General features: G+C 48.9%; 1 long non-coding RNA gene across 1 annotated transcript; it reads right to left on the bottom strand.

Moving 5' to 3' along the window:
* Positions 1-1,415: 1,415 nt before the first annotated feature.
* On the bottom strand, positions 1,416-23,342 carry LOC142827909 (uncharacterized). The gene is made up of 5 exons (XR_016349205.1): positions 23,281-23,342; positions 17,628-17,706; positions 3,473-3,582; positions 2,857-2,950; positions 1,416-1,815 (listed from the first exon to the last, which is right to left on the bottom strand). It is a non-coding gene; the product is annotated as an uncharacterized LOC142827909 (long non-coding RNA).
* Positions 23,343-25,554: the final 2,212 nt, after the last annotated feature.

The raw sequence follows: 25,554 nt of genomic DNA, 5'->3' as shown, positions 1-25,554 counted from the left end.
CAGTTTCCCATCATGCGGCCCTGCCCCAGCTTCAGCACTTCTCCAAGGCTGGAGCTGGTGCCAGAGCCCCATGGTGGCTGCCTAGCTGCACACAGGTCAGGCCGCATGGACCCCACGCCGCTGGGAAAGCTCCAACGGAGAAGGCAAGTGTATCCCACACAGGAGCCCATAGCAGGAAGCTGCTGGGCAGAGGAGCAAGGTCAGGATGGCGGCAGGGCTCAGATGGGGGTGGTGTTGGCGAAATGGTGTAGGGTTGCCAGGTGTCTGGTATTGAACCTGACCACCTGGTATTTTCACCCGTCTGGCAAAAAAATCAGACAACACCGGACTTAGGTATTTTAAAATACCTAAAGTGTCTGGTATTTTCTGGCCAGGAGACAAAAACCCCAGGGGCTTACCTGGTTCCACAGGGGAGCTGTCCTGTCCCAGCACAGGAAGACAAGCAACCTGTTAGGGCCAAAAAGCCTCAAAAGCATTTCTTAAAGGGGCCATACTTTTTTAATATTTTTTTTTTTAATTTAACTCTTGGTGTCCTTTTTCTTGCTCAACAACTTTAGCCCCCTCTCCCCCCCCCCCCCCATTTTTAACTATCCCTTGTTGGAGTATTCCTGCTTATATAACAATTTAAAATATATACTAAGATATACATTAATGAGGAGGGTGGCACAGGTCTGAACAAGCACATGTGACCTCAATATTGGCACACAAGACAAAACTCACTCTGCTCAGGGATGGAAAAATCTTGGTGGGAACATGACTTCTCCCCCCCCCCCCCCCCCCCCAGCCAGCCACACACCCTAGCTGCAAGCAATTGTAGGAAAGACTTGCAAAACCTTATGAGACTTGCACATTGTCACAGGGGTTATTGGAACCTGCCTTAGACCTCTCATGATGCAGTTTACTCCCACCCCGATATCAATGGCAAACAAGCAATACTTTTTGACCATGTTTTTCAAAAGTCTGCCTTAGGCTGGGGCTAGTGGAAGTTGTGGGGCCCTGCTAGTGTCTAAGATGGGATCAAAAATGAGGGGGGCTCCGTGTGCTGCCAGAGCAAGGTCTGGCGGGGGGGAGGGGGCGCGAGCCAGGAACATAGAATGCGGGCAGGAGAGAGGGTTCAGGAGCAGGCTGGGGGGGGGGGGGGGAAGGTGTGGGGTCTGGGCGTGAGAGGGTGCTAGAGTGTGGTGGTGCAGGGTTATGGGCAGGAAGAAGGGTGCAGGAGCGGGATGGGGCTGCAGAGTCTGGAAATAGGGACCGTTGCAGGAGTGTGGAGGGTCTGGGCAGGAGTTGGAGTGTACATATGGAGTCTGGGCAGGAAGGAGGGTGCAGGAGTGTGGGATCTGGGCTCGAGGGCACCTTTCCGGCACAGCTCAAGTAGATGTAGCTACTTGTTAGGAATAAGGTCTCAACACTCTGGATGTGGTGAAAACAAGTCGGAGGATTTATTACACACAGCACTGGTCGAGCGAGAACCAGGGGTTAAGCTGGAACACACTGGTTAAGCAAAACATTACAATACATTATATCGGGGAGGAGGGGCGCGGCGGACGGAGGGCAAGCAATTCCATAGGTTCTAGCAGCAAGACCAAATGAGCACATAAGCCAATCTACTATGAAGGTTACACAGCAACTCCGCCCATCGCCAATTAAACTTCTTATCAGTAATACAGGTAGTTATTCCTAACAAGCTAAGTAAACCAAACAAAAAAAGCCAGACAATTCAATGGCAACTTTTGTCTAAAAAAGTTATGATGCGTATACAGGAGGACGATGCCGCCTCAAGCTGGCGTGATGATCCTTGGGTCCTGGGCCCATTATCTAGGATTAAAGGAAAACAGTAAGAACATATCACACTCACTAACATTAACAAGGCTGGTGAGGGCCCTTGGATTGTGGTTGCCAGGGCGACCAGGGTCATGTATCTGCCTGTGCTGTGCAGGTCACAGGCACGGTGACAAAACCTGGGACAAATGTCCTTTGTCACACGGTGCACTGCGCTCTGCATCAATGCTAGCACTGCTAGTGAGGATGTACTGCACCGACACAGTGACTGGGTATGTCCACAGCCATTGAACTTAATTTTAGTGTAGACACCGCCTCAGAATGACACTAGCCTGAGAACCAGGCAAAGGGGAGAACTGAACCTTAAACTCTCAGTTTGGGGAGAGCACTGACCCCTGGCTTGTAAAGCCGATGGTGATACAGTCTTCGCTGCCCAGATTATGAATGCAAAACGGCCTAGGAACCAACTTTTCAGATGGGCCCCCACATGTGCAATTGGCAGGTGAACTCCTGTTTTCCATTGGGGTTTTGATGGGCAATAGGCATCTGGAGTGCTAGTGAGGTGATCTATCATCTGTGAGGAATCAGAAAGATAGGCTTGCGGGGAACATCTACTCTGAAAGCTCAGGCGCCAAGTCAACTTAGGTGCCTATAAGGTTCAGTGGCAGAGTAAAACTGGAATTTAGACACCTGAATTCAGATTCACACTTCAACTCCTGAGTTTGTGTCTAAGTACCTTTGTGAGTCAAGATGCTAAGTCCAGAACAGCTGTGTGTGTGTGTGTGTGTGTGTATGTGGAAACAGAACCAACAGCGAAATGTTAGATGGCAAGGCTTCCTACTGAAGAGGAAGGATCCCACAATGAAAAGAGAGAGGGAGAGGCCATATTCAAAAACGGGCACAAGGAGTAGGGGGACAGCTCCAGCTCCTGTTGGCATTAGGACACATTACAATCAATAGGGAAAAGAGGAGGTTATATCTTTTATCGGGGAACCGGGAGTAGCAGAAGGGGGCAGCTATATCTCCTAAAAAGCACTAATGGCAGAAGACGTACGCAGTGAATAGTGGGAGACTTACCATAATTCTTCTATTCCAGTCCTCAGCAATCAGGCGTCCATTTCAATATGGCATCCAGTTTCTGGAACTACGTTTCATTGAAGACGATCACAAACTAGAAAGAGTGCAGACAAACAACAAGGCAGAAAATCTATACAACAGTACCTATATGAAGACAGACTTAAAAAACTGGCCTTGCTTTCACGTGTTACACTGGGTATTCTGAAGGAACATACGGCCTTTGTCTCCTCCTCAGGCAACAAGCAAAAGCCAATGGCAACATTACTTAAGACCTATTACGGAATGCAAACGGTCACATTTGGGACTAGACTGCAGAGGATAAAGCGGTTCCTAAAATACTCAATGGGCGTGATGGACCAGGCCGGGTCTGGGCACTGCTGAGGGCATCCACTGAGGGCGAATTGCTCAAAACCCAGGGCGGCTCATTACAGCCCCAGACTGGAGACTATTTGCAAACAGGTCATATACCAGTCAGGCAGAGCACTTCAGCTGCCAATCCAACCACAGCAGGAAACCTCAAGAGCAAAACCCCTCTGACACCCCAACTCTCCGTGCGCCACAATCAGCCCCAAGTCTGCACACAGGTGAGGGGGTTATAGAACCAAATCTCACCTACCCCAAACAGGTCTTTCCAGTCCCAAAGAACCATCCACAAATCCCCGGTCAGTTTATACTTCGGATCTTACCCACAAGATCACGCTGAGCCAATCCTTCAGAATCTAAAACCTAAAGGTTTATTAATAAAAGAAAGAAAAGCACGAGAGTAAGGTTGTTAAGGAGAATACATTACATGCATTGAATCACCAAATTCTCAATGCAGGCTCCAGGCAGACATGTCACAAACTGCTATCTTAAAAGTCTCTGGTTTACATCCTATGTCAGGATGGGCCAACAAGTCTTCCAGTCTCGCTGTTCCTGGCAAGGCTGCATCTGGAATCAGTAGCAGATTTGAAGGCAAGATGCAGTCCACCTCATGGCGTTTTATATTCTCCCCTGGTATCTTCCAAGCTGGAGCAGGTGACATGGCCAAGTGACCTATCCCTTAGTCTCATGTCACAAGCTATGATATTGGCTGGCTTGACGGTCCCAGACACATTCTGCAAGTGTGTATTGGGCACCTTGAGAGCCATTGCTAATTACCAGAGTCATTGACTGGACATCCGTCCCTATAAAAAGGCACTTCAGGCCAGTATCAGCACAAAGTCCATATCCATAATTCAACATATAGACATCATAAAAGTACATGAACCACACACACAGAATCATTAGAACATAAGCTTTCATTTCACACCTCACATCGGCTCCTACGTACACAACCCCCTGTGGACGCAGCAGTTATCTGGCTGCTCCCTTTAAAATCTAGTAATGGGGCACTGGGCTGAAAACATGTGCTAAGAACTTAACCCTTAGGAGACTGAGGAGAAGGAAGGGCACCTGACACACTATCATGACCCATTAGAGTAGGGAGAAAAGGAAGGAAGAAAAGTACAGGGGAAAAGAGCACGAGAGACCAAAAAAAAAAAACCCTTCAAAAATGGCATGATGGTGCTACCCTGCTGCCTACTAAGCAGACCTCTATGCCGGGCACTAGGGGCCAGAGTGGAAGGAGAGAGGGAACGGGCACCTAGGTAAGAAAAGTACTAAAAGGAGTGCGTGCTATCCTGCCCTGGTGGCAACTGGGGGAAAGGGGACACGGGAGAAGGGGGGCGCTATACCTTAGAATGGCCACTAGGGCGCGGCAGAAGCGAGTGGGGGGGAAGGGCCAGCGAGGCCCGGTGGTTCGCCTCCCAAACAGCGGGGACAGGCGAGGAGCCAGGAGGGATGGACGGGTGAGGTCAACGGTCTAAAGGGCCATAGCGGGAGGAGAGCAGGAAAGGGGCCGCTGCCCAGCCTAAGGGGCAGCAGAGGGCAACCCAACGGCCACACCTGTACAACGGGCACTAGGGGCCAAGGCGACAGGCAAGGCCCACGCGGGCAGCTATAATGCACACAGGGCCTGAGGGGAAAGCCAGGCAGCAGTACTGAAGAGGGAGAGAGTGTCTAAGGGGCAGCCCTACCGTATGAAAGGAGGAAGCATTAAGGAGACTCAGGAGAGGGAAGGGCACCGACACCGTACAGCACCCCTTAGGAGGAGCATGGATGCAGGGCAGCCAAGAGGAGGCCCGGGCCACGCCCAAGGAACAGCAGCTTGGAGCCGAGAAGGGAAGCGGGCAAAGGGGAGCCTGTACGGCGTAACGGGCACTCGGAGCAGCAGAGGACAGGGGCATGGGGAAGCCAAAAGGGGACTGGGTCCAGAAAAGGGACTAGAGGGCGCCAAGCGGCTCCCTAGTGGCCGTCAGGCAACACGGACACTGCCGCCGCCGCCTCTATTGCCCCGTCATGCAGCACACCTGGCCCCTAAACTCCCCTTTCGCCTTCTCTATCCCACACTGGGTCTCGTGCAGTAGAGCTGCCCTTTCCCCCCCCCCTCCCAGTCCGCGGCCCCTACTGCCCGTTGACTCTGAGGAGGGGAAAAAGGGCAGCTCTACCGCGTAAAGGCCACTGCAGGAGGCAGAAGGTCCCAGGGGAATTAGGGGCGGCCACGCTGAAGAAGGGGGCAATACAGACAGCCGGGACGCGCCGAGCGGGCAAGCAAGCGCCCGACCCGCATCACGGGTACCGGCCCCGGAGGGGGGGGGGGGGGGCGCGCAATAGGAAAAAGGGGAGGCCAAACTGCGGAATGGTCACCAGGGCTCAGCAGAGGACACTTCCTCGGCCTCACAAGACGCTAGGGAGAGCCGAGGCTCAAGGAGGGACGGGTGAGGTCCAGGGCCTAAAAGGCCATAGCGGGAGGAGAGGAGGTGTTTATGCGGCTAAGGGGGCAAAGAGGCCCACCTATATGCTGGGCACTTGGGGCCAGAGCGGAAGGAGAGAGTGCGAAGGGGCACCCGGGGCAGAAAAGGACTAAAAGGAGTGCGTGCTATGCTGCCCTGGTGGACACAGACGCTGAAAAGCAGGGACAGGGCAGCTCTAGGAGCTCGCGGGCACTGCAGACAGAAGAAGCGTGTCAAAGAGAAAAGGGCCGTCTCTTTTGCCTACTGTGAAAAGGATGTGTTGAAGCTTACTTGGAATATGTCAAATGAGCACTAGTTTAATTGTAACTGTCAAAGAGAGGCAGCATTGTGAGATACAGGAGATAAAAATGAAAACAAAATTTGATTAGATGACCAACAATAACCCCGCCGCTTTTAAACGAGTAAGTAACTCAGACAGCAGTATGCAACAAATGTGCTAATTACCTCAAAAGGAGCAGACGAAAGTTTTTGTAAAAGCAGAATAAGACAACAAAAATCTAATGTCAGCAATTGTCAAGCGAGTGGAGGAGTACTAAAAATACTAAAACAAGTTAGCTGAAACAGACTAAGAGTGGACGGGTTGCGAATCTAAAAAACTAAATTTAATCAACTAAAGCTCCCTCTTTGGCGCTGAATCTCGCTGCCGTACATAAGCTCCGAAAGGGGAACAAATAAACTCTAAAAAAAGAACGAACACCAGTCGTAAGTTGCAACAAAAAATCTAAGGAAAGAAAAAACAAAGAAAAGAATATCTCCTGAATCTAAGCAAAGCTTCTATCTTTCTTAACATAAAGATTATATATTTGTTAACTCCATAAATTGTTTAAAAGTAAATCAGGAGTGTATATCTGTAAGAGAAGTTAGTATTTCTTGGGGTTTTTTTTTTTTTTTTAACTGTACTATTTTTCTACTTTCTTTGTATATTATATGGTCTTAAAAAATCAAAAATAGTAAATTGATTTCAATAGAAAATTAATTATAAAGTAAATAGAAAAAATCTGTTTGACCCTAAAAAAAAAAAAGTATTCCTCTGTCTGTAGTTTCAAATCCTTTAAAGAACCAAACCCAGTTACCAAAATGGCGTCACGAACAGGATTTGACAAGAGCAGAAGATGCCCTTTTGATAAGTTAAACAAAACAGAAGGTATAAAACCTCTCAACCACTAGTTCTATCGTAATAAAGATGAAAGGGAAGAAAAACATGCTCAAAATAAGAGCACTTCTAGCAATAGGGGAAAAAAATCATACCTATAACCCTACATGTAACATGTTCAAAGTTAAGATGTTTAATAGCTAATAATGATCTAGCAAAATAAAAGTTAAAAGATTGCAAAATACTATTACCAGACGTAACACAAAAAACCCCATCTAAAGAAACAAATTAGAAAAAACTGCAAAACATATTAGAAAGAACAGCCGATACGCGACAGATCCGTACCGAAATAGAAGTAGCCCAGAAATATTAAAATTGCCAAGTCAAACAACTAACAAGTACTAGAAGACCTTATAAAATATGCTAAAAAAAAGAAAAGAAAATATTTAACTGCCGACAAATGAGATCCAACTAAAGGGGTCCGTGTACTTTAGCACTAGTTGAAAAAAGCCAAAAACAGTTAACAGCAGCACAGAGAGCTGATCCTCACCAATTTAAATATATACAAGATCCAGGTCTGATAACAAGAAGACAAAGTAACACCACAAACAGTATAGCAAAGAGTAGAAGAGAACGAAAGAAACCAAAGCCTAAAATTGTAGCCAACAGCCCTAACAAAGACTAGTGTTTGGGGAATATTAGAAACTATAAATGATTTAAAAGTAGTACGCAAACATACCTCAGCACCAACATACGATCCCCCGAGAGACACGCGTAAAACGTGCGAAAATTTCCAAACCCCGAAGAAGGGGAAAGACCCAAACACAGAAGAAAAAGCCATATTTAGTTTTCTGTTAAGAAATAGATACAGTAAACCAGATTTTAAAAAGATAACGCCCCAAGAACAGAAACAAGCAGCAATAGAAAAAAAAAGATAGCAGGAATAGACAAAAATTCTCTAAATCAAAAAACGAGTAGCAGAAGCCCCGAAACAATCCAAGAAAAAAAGATAATAGAATTTATATAAGTGCTGAAGTATTAAATTAGAACACCAAGAATTATGAACAATTTAAATAGTTATTAGATACAAAAGCCCAAATAACCATAATAAATGAAGCAAAAGTACCACATTAAAAAAGAAAACGTAAAATATGAACGTCAAGACTAAATGAAGATAAAATGTATCAACCAGAAGTAATAAAAGTAAAACAAAAACAGAATGTAACAAAAACCACAGTAGTACTAAAAGAAAAGAATATACTAAGCATAAATATAATAATACAGAATCCAACAATACGACAGAATTTAAAAACAGTATTATCAATACAAATATCCAATGAAAAATTACATGTCACAAAAGGTGAATAGTATACCAACAAAAGCAGAAAGAAAAGAACCCATTAATCAGTCATTAAAAGAGTTACTAATAAATTAAACAAGTATTACACACCCAATATAAAAGTCCAGCATAAAGAATACCAAAAAAAAAAAAAGAAAAAAAGAGAAAAGAGATTATAGAAAAATAAATGAAGCAATACAACCAGTTGCCTTTACCACCACCCCCCCCTAAAACAAACCAACTATAGAACAATATTTAAAAGAAAAAGAAGAATTAAAATAAAGAGCACTAATAGATTTAAACGATATGTTTTATAGTATACCTATAAAAAAGAACCTTAAATTTTTCAATTAGAAGAAAATACTATAGGTGGAACGCATTACCCCCAAGGTTATAAAAATTCACCAGCACATTAGCAACAGATGCCATAAAGTATACCCTTAGTCAACAAAGTTAAGAACAAGATCCCCGAATAGTATACTATGTAGATGACCTTTTAAGAAGAGACAAGACACAAGAAGCTATAGAACACTTAACCACTCAAAGATAGCAAATAAACGAAAGAAAAGTAACTATAGCCCAAAGTAAATACTCCCTTCTAAGAATTCAAGTGATAGAAAATAAAACAATAAGTACAACTTACCCCAATGGTGTAAGTAAGTAGTTAAATAACCCTCCGAAAACCCACAAACAGCTACAAGAAGTTTTAAGCATAGTAAATTATAATGAAGCAAGTATTCAACAGTTAAGACATAAAATAAAACCCTTATTGAAATTATTAAAAAGAAAGAAAGAAAGATTTAATTATCTACAATGAAAAAGCCCAAGCAGCCTTAATAGAATTAAACCAAAATTTGTAACACCCCACTCTATTAAAAAAGTAAGACCCTAAGAAACCCCCAAGAGAATTACAAATTAACTAGAATGAAGAGTGGGTAACACAAAGAGAAAAACAAGAAAAAGTAGATAAATTGATTTTGCAATTTAACAAACCCCCAAAACATTATAGTGAATATAGAAAACTATTATAAGTTTAATAAAATAAAAGATAAGTACTTTTTTAATGACAAGTGTAAGTCTTACTTTACACACTCCAAAAGTGTCAGCTTTAGCATAGCTTACCATAAAAATAATACCACCAAACTTTGAAAGCCAGACAAATACTTAAGAAAAACTGTATTATAGCGAGCTAGTTAGTCAAATGTTAAACTAAGAAAAAATGTAATGCCCTAAAGCCCCAAAAGCTACACCAAGAATAACAGAAACACCCTAGATATTAACAGATAAAAGCATGAAAGGGGGAAAAACAAAAGCAAGATATTACTGTACCAAATGTGAAAACAAGTTCTTTATTGTGTTAAAAGAAAAGAAGCAGAAGTAGAAAAAGTTAGAATAAGATTACAACATACACAAGAAAGTCACCATAAAAATTAAGCATAGATAGTATGTATGGTATAAAAAGACTGTTAAAAAAGAACACAGACATTGAAACACATGCAGGGTGGAGAGAAATATAGACCATCATCAGAAATCACGTAAGTGGTACATCAGTAAAACATATCCCTAGCCATAAAGAAAGATACAACACTAACCACAAACAACTAGATAAAGAATTGCAAGAATTTAAAGTGTTAGTAGAAAAAAAACAAAGAAAAAGAAGAAGTAAATCCATTCATAAAATACTTACATGAATACACAAGCCACTTTGAAGACACAAAAAGAAAGAGAATAGATAAAGCAATATACAGAAGAGAATCAAGAATTAAAATAAAAGAACATGAAAAAATACATAAAAGCCTGTAAAATTTGCCACAATACTAAACGTATAAATCAGCTAAAATATGCCTAATAAAGCATATAACCCAGAATATCATAAACCAGGAAACCATTAGCAAACAGATTTATAATAAGACCATTACCGAGTGCTAAACAATACCCAAAGCGAGTAGTTGTGGTAGAGTTAAGAAATCAGAGTACTATAGTAATTCCTTTTTAAAAAACCAAAAGCAAAACACATACTAAAAGCCTTAGAAAAAATAATAGCAGCTTAAAGACGCCCACAAATAATACAATCAGATAGAAGCCCACCATTTAGAAGTAAAAAATTAGAACAATAGTCCATAGAAAAAGGCATAACATAGCATTTAAATTTCCCATACCATCCTCAATCCAACAAAGTAGCAGAAAAGAAAACTGATACCTTAAAACAGCAACTAAAAATAGCACCTTTAAAGGTTAACACCTAGTATTAGATACAGTTTTATTAAATGTAAATGAACATACAAGCCGACAGCCAGATATAAAACCCAAGCAGCAACCAAACTAAAAAAAGCCCTCCTATAAAGCAAAGAGAAAAAATATAGATTGTATAGCCAACGAAAAATAAAGAGAAAAGAGTAGCATTAGAAAGACCAAAAAAGTTACCATTCACCTATGTAATCACAACAAAAACAAGAAAAAGATTAGCACACCATAATTAGCTAAGTAGTAAAGAATGAAATTAACAGTTCCACAAGATTATATATTACAAGTTGTTCATCATCACTAAAAATCACGTTAACAGTGCAAGATAGACCAGCTTAAATAGTAAGTATGATCCATTACAACAAAACTAGACCCAAGTCAAAAACACCACCACCACCCAAACTAAATTAGCTAACAAACCAGCCCAGTGGCAAGTGTGTAAAATAAACTATACCACCCCCACTAGGAAAGAAGAAGTACAGGCAGTCCCCGGGTTACATGGATCCGACTTACATCGGATCCCTACTTACAAACGGGGTGAGGCAACCCCGCACTCGCTGCTTCCCCCCAGCGGACCAGGGAGACGCGGAGCGGCTTTTCTCAGCAGACACCTCAGCTTGAGAATAAAGGACTGAGGGAAGTGAGGTGTGGGAGAATAAAACTGAGCTCTGGAGAAATGTTTGGCTAGAGTTTCCCCCTACAGTATGTACCAGTTCCGACTTACATACAAATTCAACTTAAGAACAAACCTACAGTCCCCATCTTGTACGTAACCCGGGGACTGCCTGTAAATCAAACTCTAGTTATAATTCAACAAAATGATACCAGTTAGAATATGTCCCGCTTGTATAGTATTAAAGCTAACATGAACAATTAAGTAAACAAATCATATGAAAGCGCACACTCCCCCCTCTCCCCCCCATACAATGATAAGCATACAAGCCCCAAACCAAAGTTTATTTAGCTTTAGCATAACACCATTATATGGCGTATAGCTTAATATTAGCAACCCAACAGAAACACACAACCCATAGATCCAAACCACATTTGTTAACAATTCCACTATCTGGAACCACAGCCTTAGCTACATCAGATAGTAATGCAACCCTTCCAACATTAACAGTTGTAATACCCCCCTCAAATTTACAACCAACAAAAACAGGAAGAGTAATAATAAGATTGCAACCAGCATATAAAAAAGAAAGAAAGAATAGAACATAGTATAAATTGCACAACATGAAAGTCACGAAAAAAGAAAAGAAGATATATAAGCAACCAAAAAAATTATTAAAGCAATGGGAGGAGGATGTAAAACCAGATTTGTTAGCAATTAATTCATTAAGTAGAAAAATAATAGTCACCATGAAAAAGCTGAAACGGCAAAATTATTACATTAAGTAAATACAGCTGTAAACATATCTAATACAAATGCCGATAAAACAAGAATAAAGTAACAATATATCTATGTATTTAAATAATCTAAATTGCATAAGTTTGTACAGTAGTAGTAGTAGTAGTAGTTTTAGAAAAAAATTATTGCAAAAAATTAAGAAAGATGAGAGAGGGATAAGTAAAAAAGCACCATTAGTCAAAATACCAGATACAGCACAAATCAGTCATGAAATAACATCCCATAGAATTAATATAAGATAAGAAGCAATAATTATACCAACAAGAAAGATATAAAGAAACAAGTGAAGTATAAAGAAAAAGAATAGTTTCTACACCTAAGCATTAATGTAATAGTTCAGAAAAGTTCAAGATGTGTAAACCAGCATTGTTTAATAGACAAAAAGTTGTGTCCACATTAACGAGTAAAATTAATTAGTTACCAAATAAATGTAAAGAATACATAAGCTCTAACCAAACCCATTTAATTGTTTGTCACTGTAGTGACTCAATTTAGCAATTGTTAAGCAAAAAAATAATGCATAATAAATGTTATGTTATACCAGTTAAAATGAATGTCACCGTACCTTTTCGTAATGTAAACAAACTATAAAACTTAACACAAATGAGTTACAACTGCACTAAAAAAAGCAATAAGACTACTGAACAAAATATAGTGTCGTAGATCCGATTTTTAACAAAAGAAATGAAAGCCATAACAAAACAAACTTTCCAAGACACCCAAGTAATATTACCAGTAGAGCATTTCACAATACAAAAACTAAACTTACAAAAAATAGAAGTTATAAATCTAGACGTAAAGAAACGAAATTAGAACATTTTGTTAAAAGTTAGAAAATGTATTAAGCTAGCAATCAAGAATCAAACTGTAAAACACGTAAACGAATCACCCATAACAATAGTAAACGTATTACATAATTTAGATAAAACAATTAAGTATAAAAAGTACAAGACGACAAAAAGCAAGTGTTTAAAACTTTTTATCCATGTTGATATCAAAAAAAGAGTTTTAGATTATTTGTACAATAATAATATTAATAATTGTAATAAGAATATTCTATATGTGTAAAAAATTTTCCCAAAAACAAACTATAAAATTTATGAAAATAAAACAAACAGAAAACGAGCAAATAGCAAATCCACAAGCACAGAGGGAAATAAAGTTATTGTAATTAAAGTGTCTCATTTGACTCAAAAGGATGTGTTAAAGCCTACCCAGAATATGTCAAATGAGCACTAGTTTAATTGTAAGTGTCAAAGCAAGTCAGCATTCTGAGATACAGGAGATAAAAATGAAAACAAAATTTGATTAGATGACCAACAATAACCCCGCCGCTTTTAAAGAAGTAAATAACTCAGACAGAGGTATGCAACAAAAGTGCTAATTACCCCAAAAGGAGCAGACGAAAGTTTTTGTAAAACCAGAATAAGACAACAAAAATCTAATGTCAGCAATTGTCAAGCGAGTGGAGGAGTACCAAAATACCCAAACAAGATATATAAAGTTAGCTGAAACAGACCAAGAGTGGACGGGTTGCGAATCCAAAATCCTAAGTCTGATCAACCAAAGCTCCCTCCCCGGCGCTGAATCTCGCTGCCGTACATAAGCTCCGAAAGGGGAACAAATAAACTCCAAAAAAGAACGAACACCAGTGGTGAGTTCCAACGAAAAACACAAAGACAGAAAAAACATAAACAAAAGAATATCTCCTGAACCTAAGCAATGCTTCTATCTTTCTTAACATAAATATTATATATTTGTTAACTCCATAAATTGTTTAAAAGTAAATCAGGAGGGCATCTCTGGAAGAGAAGTTTTTATTTCTTGCTTTTTTTAACTGTACTATTTTTTTTTACTTTTTCTTTGTATATTATATTGTCTTAAAAAAAATCAAGAATAGTAAATTGATATAAATAGAAAAAATAAAAAAGTCTTTGTTTGACCCTAAAAAGAGTATTCCTCTGTCTGTAGTTTCAAATCCTTTAAAGAACCAAACCCAGTTACCAAAAGGCACCTTGACTAGGAGGAGACTAGGAGAAGGGGGAGCGCTATACCTTAGAATGGCCACTAGGGCGCGGCAGGAGTGGGCGGGGGGAAGGGCCAGAGAGGCCCGGCGGATCGCCTCCCAAACAGCGGGGGGACAGGCGAGGACCCAGGAGGGATGGACGAGTGAGGTCAACGGCCTAAAGGGCCATAGCGGGAGGAGAGCAGGAGAGGGGCAGCAGACGGCGACCAAACGGCCCACACCTGTACAAGGGGCACTAGAGACCAAGGCCCACTCGGGCAGCTATAATGCACACAGGGGAAAACGAGGCAGCAGTGCTGAAGAGGGAGAGAGCGTCTAAGGGGCAGCTCTACCGTATGAAAGGAGGAAGCATTAAGGAGACTCAGGAGAGGGAAGGGCACCGACACCGTACAGCAACCCCTTAGGAGGAGCATGGATGCAGGGCAGCCAAGAGGAGGCCCGGGCCCCGCCCAAGGAACACCAGCTTGGAGCCGAGACGGGAAGCGGGCAAAGGGGAGCCTGTACGGCGTAACGGGCACTCGGAGCAGCAGAGGACAGGGGCGTGGGGAAGCCCAAAAGGGGACTGGGACAAGAACAGGGACGAAGGGGCGCCAAGCGGCTCCCTCTCTAAACTGCTGCGCCTAGTGGCCGTCAGGCAATATGGGACACTGCCGCCGCCTCTATTGCCCCGTCAGGCAGCACACCTGGCCCCTAAACTCCCCTTTCGCCTTCTCTATCCCACACTGGGTCTCGTGCAGTAGAGCTGCCCTTTTTCCCCCCCCTCTCCCAGTCCGCGGCCCCTACTGCCCGTTGACACTGAGGGGGGGAAAAAGGGCAGCTCTACCGCGTAAAACCCACTGCACGAGGCAGAAGGTCCTAGGGGAATTAGGGGAGGCCATGCTGAAGAAAGGGCAATACAGACAGCCGGGACGAGCCAAACGGGCAAGCAAGCGTCCGACCCGCATCACGGGCACCGGCCCGGGGGAGGGAGGCGCGCAATAGGACAAAGAGGGGGGAGGCTAAACTGCAGAACGGTCACCAGGGCTCAGCGGAGGACACTTCCTCGGCCTCACAAGACGCTAGGGAGAGCCGAGGCTCGAGGAGGGACGGGTGAGGTCCAGGGCCTAAAGGGCCATAGCGGGAGGAGAGCAGGAGAGGGGCAGCAGAGGGCGACCAAACGGCCCACACCTGTACAAGGGGCACTAGAGACCAAGGCCCACTCGGGCAGCTATAATGCACACAGGGGAAAACGAGGCAGCAGTGCTGAAGAGGGAGAGAGCGTCTAAGGGGCAGCTCTACCGTATGAAAGGAGGAAGCATTAAGGAGACTCAGGAGAGGGAAGGGCACCGACACCGTACAGCAACCCCTTAGGAGGAGCATGGATGCAGGGCAGCCAAGAGGAGGCCCGGGCCCCGCCCAAGGAACACCAGCTTGGAGCCGAGACGGGAAGCGGGCAAAGGGGAGCCTGTACGGCGTAACGGGCACTCGGAGCAGCAGAGGACAGGGGCGTGGGGAAGCCCAAAAGGGGACTGGGACAAGAACAGGGACGAAGGGGCGCCAAGCGGCTCCCTCTCTAGACTGCTGCGCCTAGTGGCCGTCAGGCAATATGGGACACTGCCGCCGCCTCTATTGCCCCGTCAGGCAGCACACCTGGCCCTTAAACTCCCCTTTCGCCTTCTCTATCCCACACTGGGTCTCGTGCAGTAGATCTGCCCTTTTTCCCCCCCCTCCCAGTCCGCTGCCCCTACTGCCCGTTGACTCTGAGGAGGGGAAAAAGGGCAGCTCTACCGTGTAAAACCCACTGCAGGAGGCAGAAGGTCCCAGGGGAATTAGGGGCGGCCATGCTGAAGAAGGGGCAATACAGACAGCCGGGACGAGCCAAACGGGCAAGCAAGCGTCCGACCCGCATCACGGGCACCGGCCCGGGGGAGGGAGGCGCGCAATAGGAAAAAGCGGGGGAGGTTAAACTGCAGAAAGGTCACCAGGGCTCAGCAGAGGACACTTCCTCGGCCTCACAAGATGCTAGGAAGAGCCGAGGCTCAAGGAGGCACCGGTGAGGTCCAGGGCGTAAAAGGACATAGCGGGAGGAGAGGAGGTGTTTGTGCGGCTAAGGGGGCAAGGAGGCCCACCTATGTGCTGGGCACTTGGGGCCAGAGCGGAAGGAGAGAGGGAAGGGGCAGAAAAGGACTAAAAGGAGTGCGTGCTACACGCTGCCCTGGTGGCCACAGACGCTGAAAATCAGGGACAGTGCAGCTCTAGGAGCTCGTGGGCACTGCAGACAGAAGAAGCGTGTCAAAGAGAAAAGGGCCGTCTCTTACCTACGCGGCACCTGACTAGGAGGAGACTAGGAGAAGGGGGAGCGCTATACCTTAGAATGGCCACTAGGGCGCGGCAGAAGCGAGTGGGGGGGGAAGGGCCAGCGAGGCCCGGCGGATCGCCTCCCAAACAGCGGGGGGACAGGCGAGGACCCAGGAGGGATGGACGAGTGAGGTCCGCGGCCTAAAGGGCCATAGCGGGAGGAGAGCAGGAGAGGGGCAGCAGACGGCGACCAAACGGCCCACACCTGTACAAGGGGCACTAGAGACCAAGGCCCACTCGGGCAGCTATAATGCACACAGGGGAAAACGAGGCAGCAGTGCTGAAGAGGGAGAGAGCGTCTAAGGGGCAGCTCTACCGTATGAAAGGAGGAAGCATTAAGGAGACTCAGGAGAGGGAAGGGCACCGACACCGTACAGCAACCCCTTAGGAGGAGCATGGATGCAGGGCAGCCAAGAGGAGGCCCGGGCCCCGCCCAAGGAACACCAGCTTGGAGCCGAGACGGGAAGCGGGCAAAGGGGAGCCTGTACGGCGTAACGGGCACTCGGAGCAGCAGAGGACAGGGGCGTGGGGAAGCCCAAAAGGGGACTGGGACAAGAAAAGGGACGAAGGGGCGCCAAGCGGCTCCCTCTCTAGACTGCTGCGCCTAGTGGCCGTCAGGCAATATGGGACACTGCCGCCGCCTCTATTGCCCCGTCAGGCAGCACACCTGGCCCCTAAACTCCCCTTTCGCCTTCTCTATCCCACACTGGGTCTCGTGCAGTAGAGCTGCCCTTTCCCCCCCCCCTCCCAGTCCGCGGCCCCTACTGCCCGTTGACACTGAGGGGGGGAAAAAGGGCAGCTCTACCGCGTAAAACCCACTGCAGGAGGCAGAAGGTCCCAGGGGAATTAGGGGAGGCCATGCTGAAGAAAGGGCAATACAGACAGCCGCGACGAGCCAAACAGGCAAGCAAGCGCCCGACAGGCGAGGACCCAGGAGGGATTTATGGGTGAGTTCAATGGCCTAAAAGGTCATAGCGGGAATCTAAATGGAAGGTATGCGCCCTAGCTCAGATCAAAGTATAGAAGGTGAGAAGGGGGTATTGGCTCCATTGAGGGGTATGAGGGATTAGCCGAGAGGGAAAGGATCATCTGCCTAACATTGAATACGGAACACACCAGGGAGAGAAAAGGAGGGAAAGGGTAGCAAATCTGAGTACAAGTAATGGGGACTAGGAGGTTTCAAGAGAAAAGTGGGTAAGGGATCTTTATTCTTCCTAAGGGGAGCAAACAGCAGAGGACCGTCAATCAAATAAGCGGCAGCTACACTGAGGAAGAGCGTGAGGACCAACAAAAACACATAATGGGAAAGAAGCCGTTATATTCCACAATGGAAAATAGGGTAAGAGAATCAAAGGAGAGGAAAGGGTGCGTATATTGTCAGCCACAGAAGCTATAGGTAGCAGATGCTTTCATGTTCAAGGGGCATTTATACCTGCTAAAGAGCACACATGGAAGGAATGGTAACACTAGGGAAAGGGAAGCCTTACCGTAATTCTTTTGTTCTCATCCACAGCGCTTGTGTGCCAATTCCATCATCAGGCATCATGTTGACCAATTAGAGGAAGTCTGATGAAGGAAAAAAACTAGCTTAAAACAGACAAAATCACTATAAGGCTGTGGTCACCAACAGGTCGATCGTGATCGACTGGTCAATCGTGAGGCCACGACCAGTCGATAGCGAGGCATCCTGTCCGCCCCGCCCCCATTTCCCTCCCACCCCCGAGAAGCCCCACTACCTACCTAAAGTGAAAATGGAGGTAGTGTAGGCTTCCCGGGGATGGACAGAAGTCCTGCAGCTTAGCACCACTTCCAGCGATTCCCGAAGTAGCGCTAGCTGCTCTGCCGGGTGTACTGCGGGAGGGAGCATTGGCTCCCTGCACCACACAGGAGGGGTGAGTCAGCCCCGGGGCAGGCACGCACTGGGTTTCCCTGCACGGGCGGGCGGGGGGGGGGAGAAGAGAGGAGTTCAGCCCCGGGGCAGGCACACGCTGCTTTCCCTCTGGGGTGGAATCCTGAGAGGAGGCAGAAGCAGGGGACTCTCTGCCTCCACTGGCACCCCGCTCCCCAGCCACAGAATTCTGTTCCCACTCCCCTGTTCCCAGCTACAGAAATCTGTCTCTATTCCTGTCCCCACTGACACCCTGTCCCCAGCTGCAGAAACCTTTCCCCACTGGCACTCTGTCCCCTGCTGCAGAACCCTGTCCTCTTCCCTGCCCCCCGCCGCAGAACTCTGTCCCCACAAAATGTATAATTATAAATGCTTCATTTTAGATTTAAATAGCATGAATAAAAAACATTTATTTCATAACTATAAACACATGATTTTAATTTTAAACATCGCATAATTTAAAAATAAACTGTTTATCAGAGTCTGTAAGTAAGGGCTGGGGATAGCAAGTGATGGACAGGAGGGGAATAGAGAGGGCGGGGCTTCAAGGAAGGGGCAGGCTGGTAGATCTTCGCCTGTTTGGAGATTTAAAAAGCGATCTCGGGTGTAAAAAGGTTGGAGACCACTGCTATAAGGTATATGGGCAAGGGGACACTAAGCACAATTACACTAGGCACAAGCGGTAAAATTAAAAGCGTCAGCTACACTGCGCAATAAGCACTTGGGCTAAGATGGTAGAAAAAGCTTAAAGAGCACCACTGAGGGCAGAAAAGAAGGGGAAGGAACAAGCGTGCCTATCCTGCATAACCGACACAATGGGGAGCAGAGCCCCAGAAGGCTATTCTTCACATTGGCCACTGGGGGGAAGCAGCAGGAGACGGAGGTGGACCGCTTATACAGTCTAAGCAATACGAGAGGCAGCAGAGAATTCAAAGCAGGAATAAAGTGGTGGCTGAACTAAACCAAGTCTCCTGAACACAACAGAGGAGGCATAGAAAGGGGGGGGGGGGGAGGAGGAGAAGAAGACACACGTAACTTTTGAAGCACAGGAGAGGAGGCCTAGATTACCTAACATGCAGTAGGCAGATGGAGAGTGAAATGGTGGGAGAGAGGGAAAGGCGGCCACCCCGGTTAATAGCCAGCACAGAGCGTAGATACTTCTATACCACAAAACAACACTACAGGTAGACTGAGGAAGGGGGAGGTAACGCACAATGGGGAGGAGAGAAGGGGAACGAAAGCAGTCCAAGTACAACGGGCACTAGGACAACAGGGAGAGGAGGAGGAAAGGGAGAAGAGGGCCAAAAGGCGGGAAAGGCAGATCGAAAGGCTAAGAGGCACAACTCAGGGCAGAAAACAGGGGCGCCTAGCCTCCATAACCAACCCTCACAAATGGCAAAAGAGGGAGGGAAGACATGTTCTACCTCCCAACGGCCACTAGGGGGCAGCACAGGGGCTGAGGGCCATTGTTCCTTCCCCCCACGCCCTCCTTTTACAACCTAATGGACGCTAGGGGCAGCAGAGTGCTCAAGAGGGCAAAGAGCCCTCCTTACTACATTACCCCTTCTAGTGTCACTGTGCAGGGACCCGCCCCTCACCCCCGTTTACCCTCTCCACGCCATAGGGGGCGTCCTTATGCAGTAAAGCTGCCCTGTCCCCTCCTCAGAGTCAACGGGCTGTAGGGGCAGCGGACTGAGGAGGCGAGAAGGAGGCAAAACCCACATTTTAACGCCCACCAGGGCACGCAGAGGATGAAAGGGGACCGAGGGAGGATAGGCTCAATAATGAAGAACAAGCGGGAAAAGGACGCCCTTATTTCATAGCCGCTACCGGGGGCAAGAAAGGGGCAGCTCTCTTGCAAAAAGGGCAGGAAGGACAGCAGACAGTGAAAGGGGAGCAGAGGCAACTATAGCCCACAAGGGCCATTAAAAACTGAGAGGAGACAGGGGCTCCAACTACCTCAACACCACGACTAAGTACAGCTGAAAGCAAAGTGGAGAAAAGGACGGTTATGCGCCTCATGGACGCCCCCGAGGCAGGAGTGGAAGGAAGGGTGGCTATCCTGAGGAACAGGCTTTAGGGGCACCAGATGGCAAAATGGAAGGCTTTACTACACAATGGGCAGTAGGGGCAAATGACTGAAGACAAAGGGGCACTTATAAAGCTAATGGGGAAACGAACACAGCAGAGGTGAAAGGGGGGAAGAGAGCTGTTATTGTTTACACAGGGCACTAGGGTGGAAGAGAGCCAAGAGCGGAAGGGAGAAGGAGGAGCAGGTAGATTGCACAAAGCACACAAAGGGGAAGGAGAGCTTCTATAGGGAGGAAGCGGCAGCTAAACTGAACAAGGTCTCCTGGATACAACAGATGAGGCATAGAGGTAAAGGGGGGGGAGGAGGAGAGAGACACATTTCTAACGTAAGAGGCACAGGAGAGCAGACAGTCAAGGAGAAAAGGTTAGGTTGCCTAACACGCACTAGGCAGAGGCAGAGTGTGAAATAGCGGGGCGGGGAGGAGGAAAAAAGAGTAGGCCACCCCGGTTAATAGTCAGCTCCGAGCAAAAGCACTTGTATACCACACAACAGCAATAGAGGGAGCAAATTGAGGAGGGTGGCCGTAACACGCACAATGGGGAGCAGAGAGGGAGAAGGGGAAAAAGAAGGCAGTTCAAGTACAACGGGCACTAGGACAACAGGGAAAGGTCGAGGAAAGGGGCAAGAGGGTCAAAAGGCGGGAAAGGCAGATCGAAAGGCTAAGAGGCACAACTCAGGGCAGAAAACAGGGGCGGCCTAGCCTCCATAACCAACCCTCACTCAGGGCAAAAGAGGGAAGGAAGACATGTTATACCTCCCAACGGCCACTAGGGGACAGCACAGGGGGTGAGGCCCATTGTCCCGTTTCCCCCCCCTTTACAAGCTAATGGACGCTAGGGGCAGCAGAGAGTTCAAGAGGGCAAAGAGCCCTCCTACTACATTACCGCTCCTAGTGTCCACTGTGCAGAGACCCGCCCCTCACCCCCGTTTACCCTCTCCACGCCATAGGGGGCGTCGTTATGCAGTAAAGCTGCCCTGTCCCCTCCTCAGAGTCAACGGGCTGTAGGGGCAGCGGACTGAGGAGGCGAGAAGGAGGCAAAACCCACATTTTAACGCCCACCAGGGCACGCAGAGGATGAAAGGGGACCGAGGGAGGATAGGCTCAATAATGAAGAACAAGCGGGAAAAGGACGCCCTTATTTCATAGCCGCTACGGGGGGGCAAGAAAGGGGCAGCTCTCTTGCAAAAAGGGCAGGAAGGACAGCAGACAGTGAAAGGGGAGCAGAGGCAACTATAGCCCACAAGGGCCATTAAAAACTGAGAGGAGACAGGGGCTCAAACTACCTCAACACCAGGACTAAGTACAGCTGAAAGGAAAGTGGAGAAAAGGACGGTAATGCGCCTCATGGACGCCCCCCGAGGCAGGAGTGGGAGGAAGGGTGGCTATCCCGAGGAACAGGCTTTAGGGGCACCAGATGGAGAAATGGAAGGCTTTGCTACACAATGGGCAGTAGGGGCAAATGACTGAAGACAAAGGGGCACTTATAAAGCTAATGGGGAAACGAAGCCAGCAGAGGTGAAAGGGGGGAAAAAGAGCTGTTATAGTTTTCACAGGGCACTAGGGTGGAAGAGAGCCAAGAGCGGAAGGGAGAAGGAGGAGCAGGTAGATTGCACAAAGGGACAGGAGAGCTTCCATAGGCAGGAAGCGGCAGCTAAACTGAACAAAGTCTCCTGAATACAACAGATGAGGCATAGAGATAAAGGCGAGAGGATGAGGAGAGACATACACTTCTAATATACCAGGCACAGGTCAGCAAGCAGAGAGTCAAGGAGAAAATGTTAGGTTGCCTAACACACACTAGACAGAGGCAGAGAGTGATATTGTGGGGCAGGAAGGAGGAAAAAAGAGGTGGCCACCCTGGTTAATAGTCAGCACAGAGCGAAAGAGGGGAAGTCTCCCGTAGTGCACGTTGCTGCTCCTAGTGCCCCCTAAGCACAGCAACCACCCCTTAAACTAAAGTCCAGAGCTTCCTAGCTGTAATGTAGTACAGTTGCAAAGTCCCCGCTCCACTCCCGCCAGTCAATGAGCGCCGGACCTAGCACCCTGAGGGGAGAGAGAGAGAGAGAGAGCAGTACCGTGAAGAGCAACGTACATAGGATCCGCCCTCACCTCCGACCCTTGCGCTCAGGAGGCCCCGCAGCCCCCGGGGAAAAGCAGCCCGACGCCGCGGGCCCGGCCGCCCCGCAGCCCCCGGGGAAAGGCGGCCCGACGCCGCGGGCCCGGCCGCCCCGCAGCCCCCGGGGAAAGGCGGCCCGACGCCGCGGGCCCGGCCGCCCCGCAGCCCCCGGGGAAAGGCGGCCCGACGCCGCGGGCCCGGCCGCCCCGCAGCCCCCGGGGAAAGGCGGCCCGACGCCGCGGGCCCGGCCGCCCCGCAGCCCCCGGGGAAAGGCGGCCCGACGCCGCGGGCCCGGCCGCCCCGCAGCCCCCGGGGAAAGGCGGCCCGACGCCGCGGGCCCGGCCGCCCCGCAGCCCCCGGGGAAAGGCGGCCCGACGCCGCGGGCCCGGCCGCCCCGCAGCCCCCGGGGAAAGGCGGCCCGACGCCGCGGGCCCGGCCGCCCCGCAGCCCCCGGGGAAAGGCGGCCCGACGCCGCGGGCCCGGCCGCCCCGCAGCCCCCGGGGAAAGGCGGCCCGACGCCGCGGGCCCGGCCGCCCCGCAGCCCCCGGGGAAAGGCGGCCCGACGCCGCGGGCCCGGCCGCCCCGCAGCCCCCGGGGAAAGGCGGCCCGACGCCGCGGGCCCGGCCGCCCCGCAGCCCCCGGGGAAAAGCGGCCCGACGCCGCGGGCCCGGCCGCCCCGCAGCCCCCGGGGAAAAGCGGCCCGACGCCGCGGGCCCGGCCGCCCCGCAGCCCCCGGGGAAAAGCGGCCGGACGCCGCGGGCCCGGCCGCTCCGCAGCCCCCGGGGAAAAGCGGCCGGACGCCGCGGGCCCGGCCGCCCCGCAGCCCCCGGGGAAAAGCGGCCGGACGCCGCGGGCCCGGCCGCCCCGCAGCCCCCGGGGAAAAGCGGCCGGACGCCGCGGGCCCGGCCGCCCCCATGTGGGACGGCACCCAAGGCAGAGTCAGGCCCCAGGCGCACGGGTTTTTAGGCCGAGCGGGTGAGGGATGCAGGGCAGGGTCCCAGCCGAAGGGGAGACTCCAGGCCCAACGGGAGGGGAATACTCACGAAGCAGCGGAACGAAAACGGCAGCGCTCAAGTCTCATCACAGACGGCAGCCTCACCTTCGGAGTCCCCACCGGCAAATAGCGCTCACCTCTGCTGCAGCTCCTTTTATATGTCCCGGCGAGGCTCTGATTGGCTGCTTTCAGACGCCTCTCTTTGATTGGCTCCTTTGCTCGCGCCTCTCTCGGTCACGTGAAGGTCTCGTGCTCTAGCCACGCCTTCCTCTGCAGGGAAGAGCCAGTTCTCGCGTATCAAAGCGCAGGAGTCCTTTCAACTTGACTTTTTGTCCTCAGACACTGGTGTGAATCTGAACTAGCTCCTCTGATTTGGAGCAGTTACATCGGTGTCACTGAAAGCCGTTTGTCCCTGGGTTTTTTTATGGTCATTTAGCTAAGGGATTTAGCCAAGGGTGGAATTTCGGGCGGGCGGGCGGGGGCGGCGGCGGGACGGACGCAGGTTGCTTTTCCTCCCGTGCCCAGACGCTAAGGGAGCGAGGGGATAGCACTTGCGTTCCTTGCTTACGTTCCCCTCGCTCCCGTAGCGTGCGGGTACGGGATGAAGAGCAAGCCGCCTCCCGGAGCGCACGGCTGCTGCCTCCCCTACCCGCCCAAAATTCCGCCCTTGGTCACACACGGCCAGGCGGCATTAAATACAGCAGAAAACTACCGGTGCAAGGCCTGCCATTGAGCCCTAGTGCCAGGACATGGCATGGCATGCCACCGGGCTTCTCTTCCACAAACTCCCTCGCCAACGGCCACAGCCTTGGCCCTCAAATGTCAGAGTGTTTCAGAGCCACGGACCGTTCCGCCTCCATTTCACACTCCTGCCGCTCGTTCCCTTAGTGCTAGCTATATAGACACCTCTTAACCCATTTTCACCTCTCTACACCCCTTAGCAAAATGCAGGACAATGTAGCACTTTAAAGACTATCAAGATGGTTTATGAGGTGATGAGCTTTCGTGGGCCAGACCTCTGAGGAAGTGGGTCTGGCCCGCGAAAGCTCATCATCTAATAAACCATCTTGTTAGTCTTTAAAGTGCTACATTGTCCTGCGTTTTGCTTCAGCTACCCCAGACTAACACGGCTACATTTCTATCACTATTCTACACCCCTTAGTGAGTGTCGGGCAGCCTGGATTGCTGTCTCTGAGCCCCCAACACCATTGCGCCCTCTTGTGCCCATGAGGCTGTATTGGTCTTTCTCGGCGCGCAACACGATTGCGCCCCCTAGTGCCTATTAGTCTGTATTGCTGTCTCTGAGCCACTAAGACAATTCCGCCCCCTTGTGCCCTTTAGACTGTATTGCTGTCCCTCAGCCCGCAACGCCAATCCGCCCCCTAGTGCCTATTAGTCTGGATTGCTATCACTGAGCCCCCAGCACCATTTCGCCCCCCCCTACCCGTTAGTCTGTATTGCTGTCTCTGAGCACCTAAGGCAATTGCGCCCCCTTGTGGCCATTATCCTGTATTGCTGTCTCTGAGCACCTAAGGCAATTGCGCCCTCTTGTGGCCATTATCCTGTATTGCTGTCTCTGAGCACCTAAGACAATTGCGCCCCCTTGTGGCCATTAGCCTGTATTGCTGTCGCTCAGTCCCCAACGCCAACGCGCCCCCTTGTGCCCATTATCCTGTATTGCTGTCTCTGAGCACCTAAGGCAATTGCGCCCCCTTGTGGCCATTATCCTGTATTGCTGTCTCTGCGCACCTAAGTCAATTGCGCCCCCTTGTGGCCGTTAGCCTGTATTGCTGTCCCTCGGCCCGCAACGCCAACGCGCCCCCTAGTGCCTATTAGTCTGTATTGCTGTCTCTGAGCACCTAAGGCAATTGCGCCCCCTTGTGGCCATTATCCTGTATTGCTGTCTCTGAGCACCTAAGACAATTGCGCCCCCTTGTGGCCATTATCCTGTATTGCTGTCTCTGAGCACCTAAGGCAATTGCGCCCTCTTGTGGCCATTATCCTGTATTGCTGTCTCTGAGCACCTAAGACAATTGCGCCCCCTTGTGGCCATTAGCCTGTATTGCTGTCCCTCGGCCCGCAACGCCAACGCGCCCCCTAGTGCCTATTAGTCTGTATTGCTGTCTCTGAGCACCTAAGGCAATTGCGCCCCCTTGTGGCCATTATCCTGTATTGCTGTCTCTGAGCACCTAAGACAATTGCGCCCCCTTGTGGCCATTATCCTGTATTGCTGTCTCTGAGCACCTAAGGCAATTGCGCCCCCTTGTGGCCATTATCCTGTATTGCTGTCTCTGCGCACCTAAGGCAATTGCGCCCTCTTGTG

This window comes from Pelodiscus sinensis, chromosome 3, assembly GCF_052426305.1.
Source record: "Pelodiscus sinensis isolate ZL-2025 chromosome 3, ASM5242630v1, whole genome shotgun sequence".
In the NCBI taxonomy this organism is placed as follows: domain Eukaryota; kingdom Metazoa; phylum Chordata; order Testudines; family Trionychidae; genus Pelodiscus; species Pelodiscus sinensis.
The sequence above is the reverse complement of the archived record's forward strand: the minus strand, read 5'-3'. Positions and strand labels throughout refer to the sequence as shown.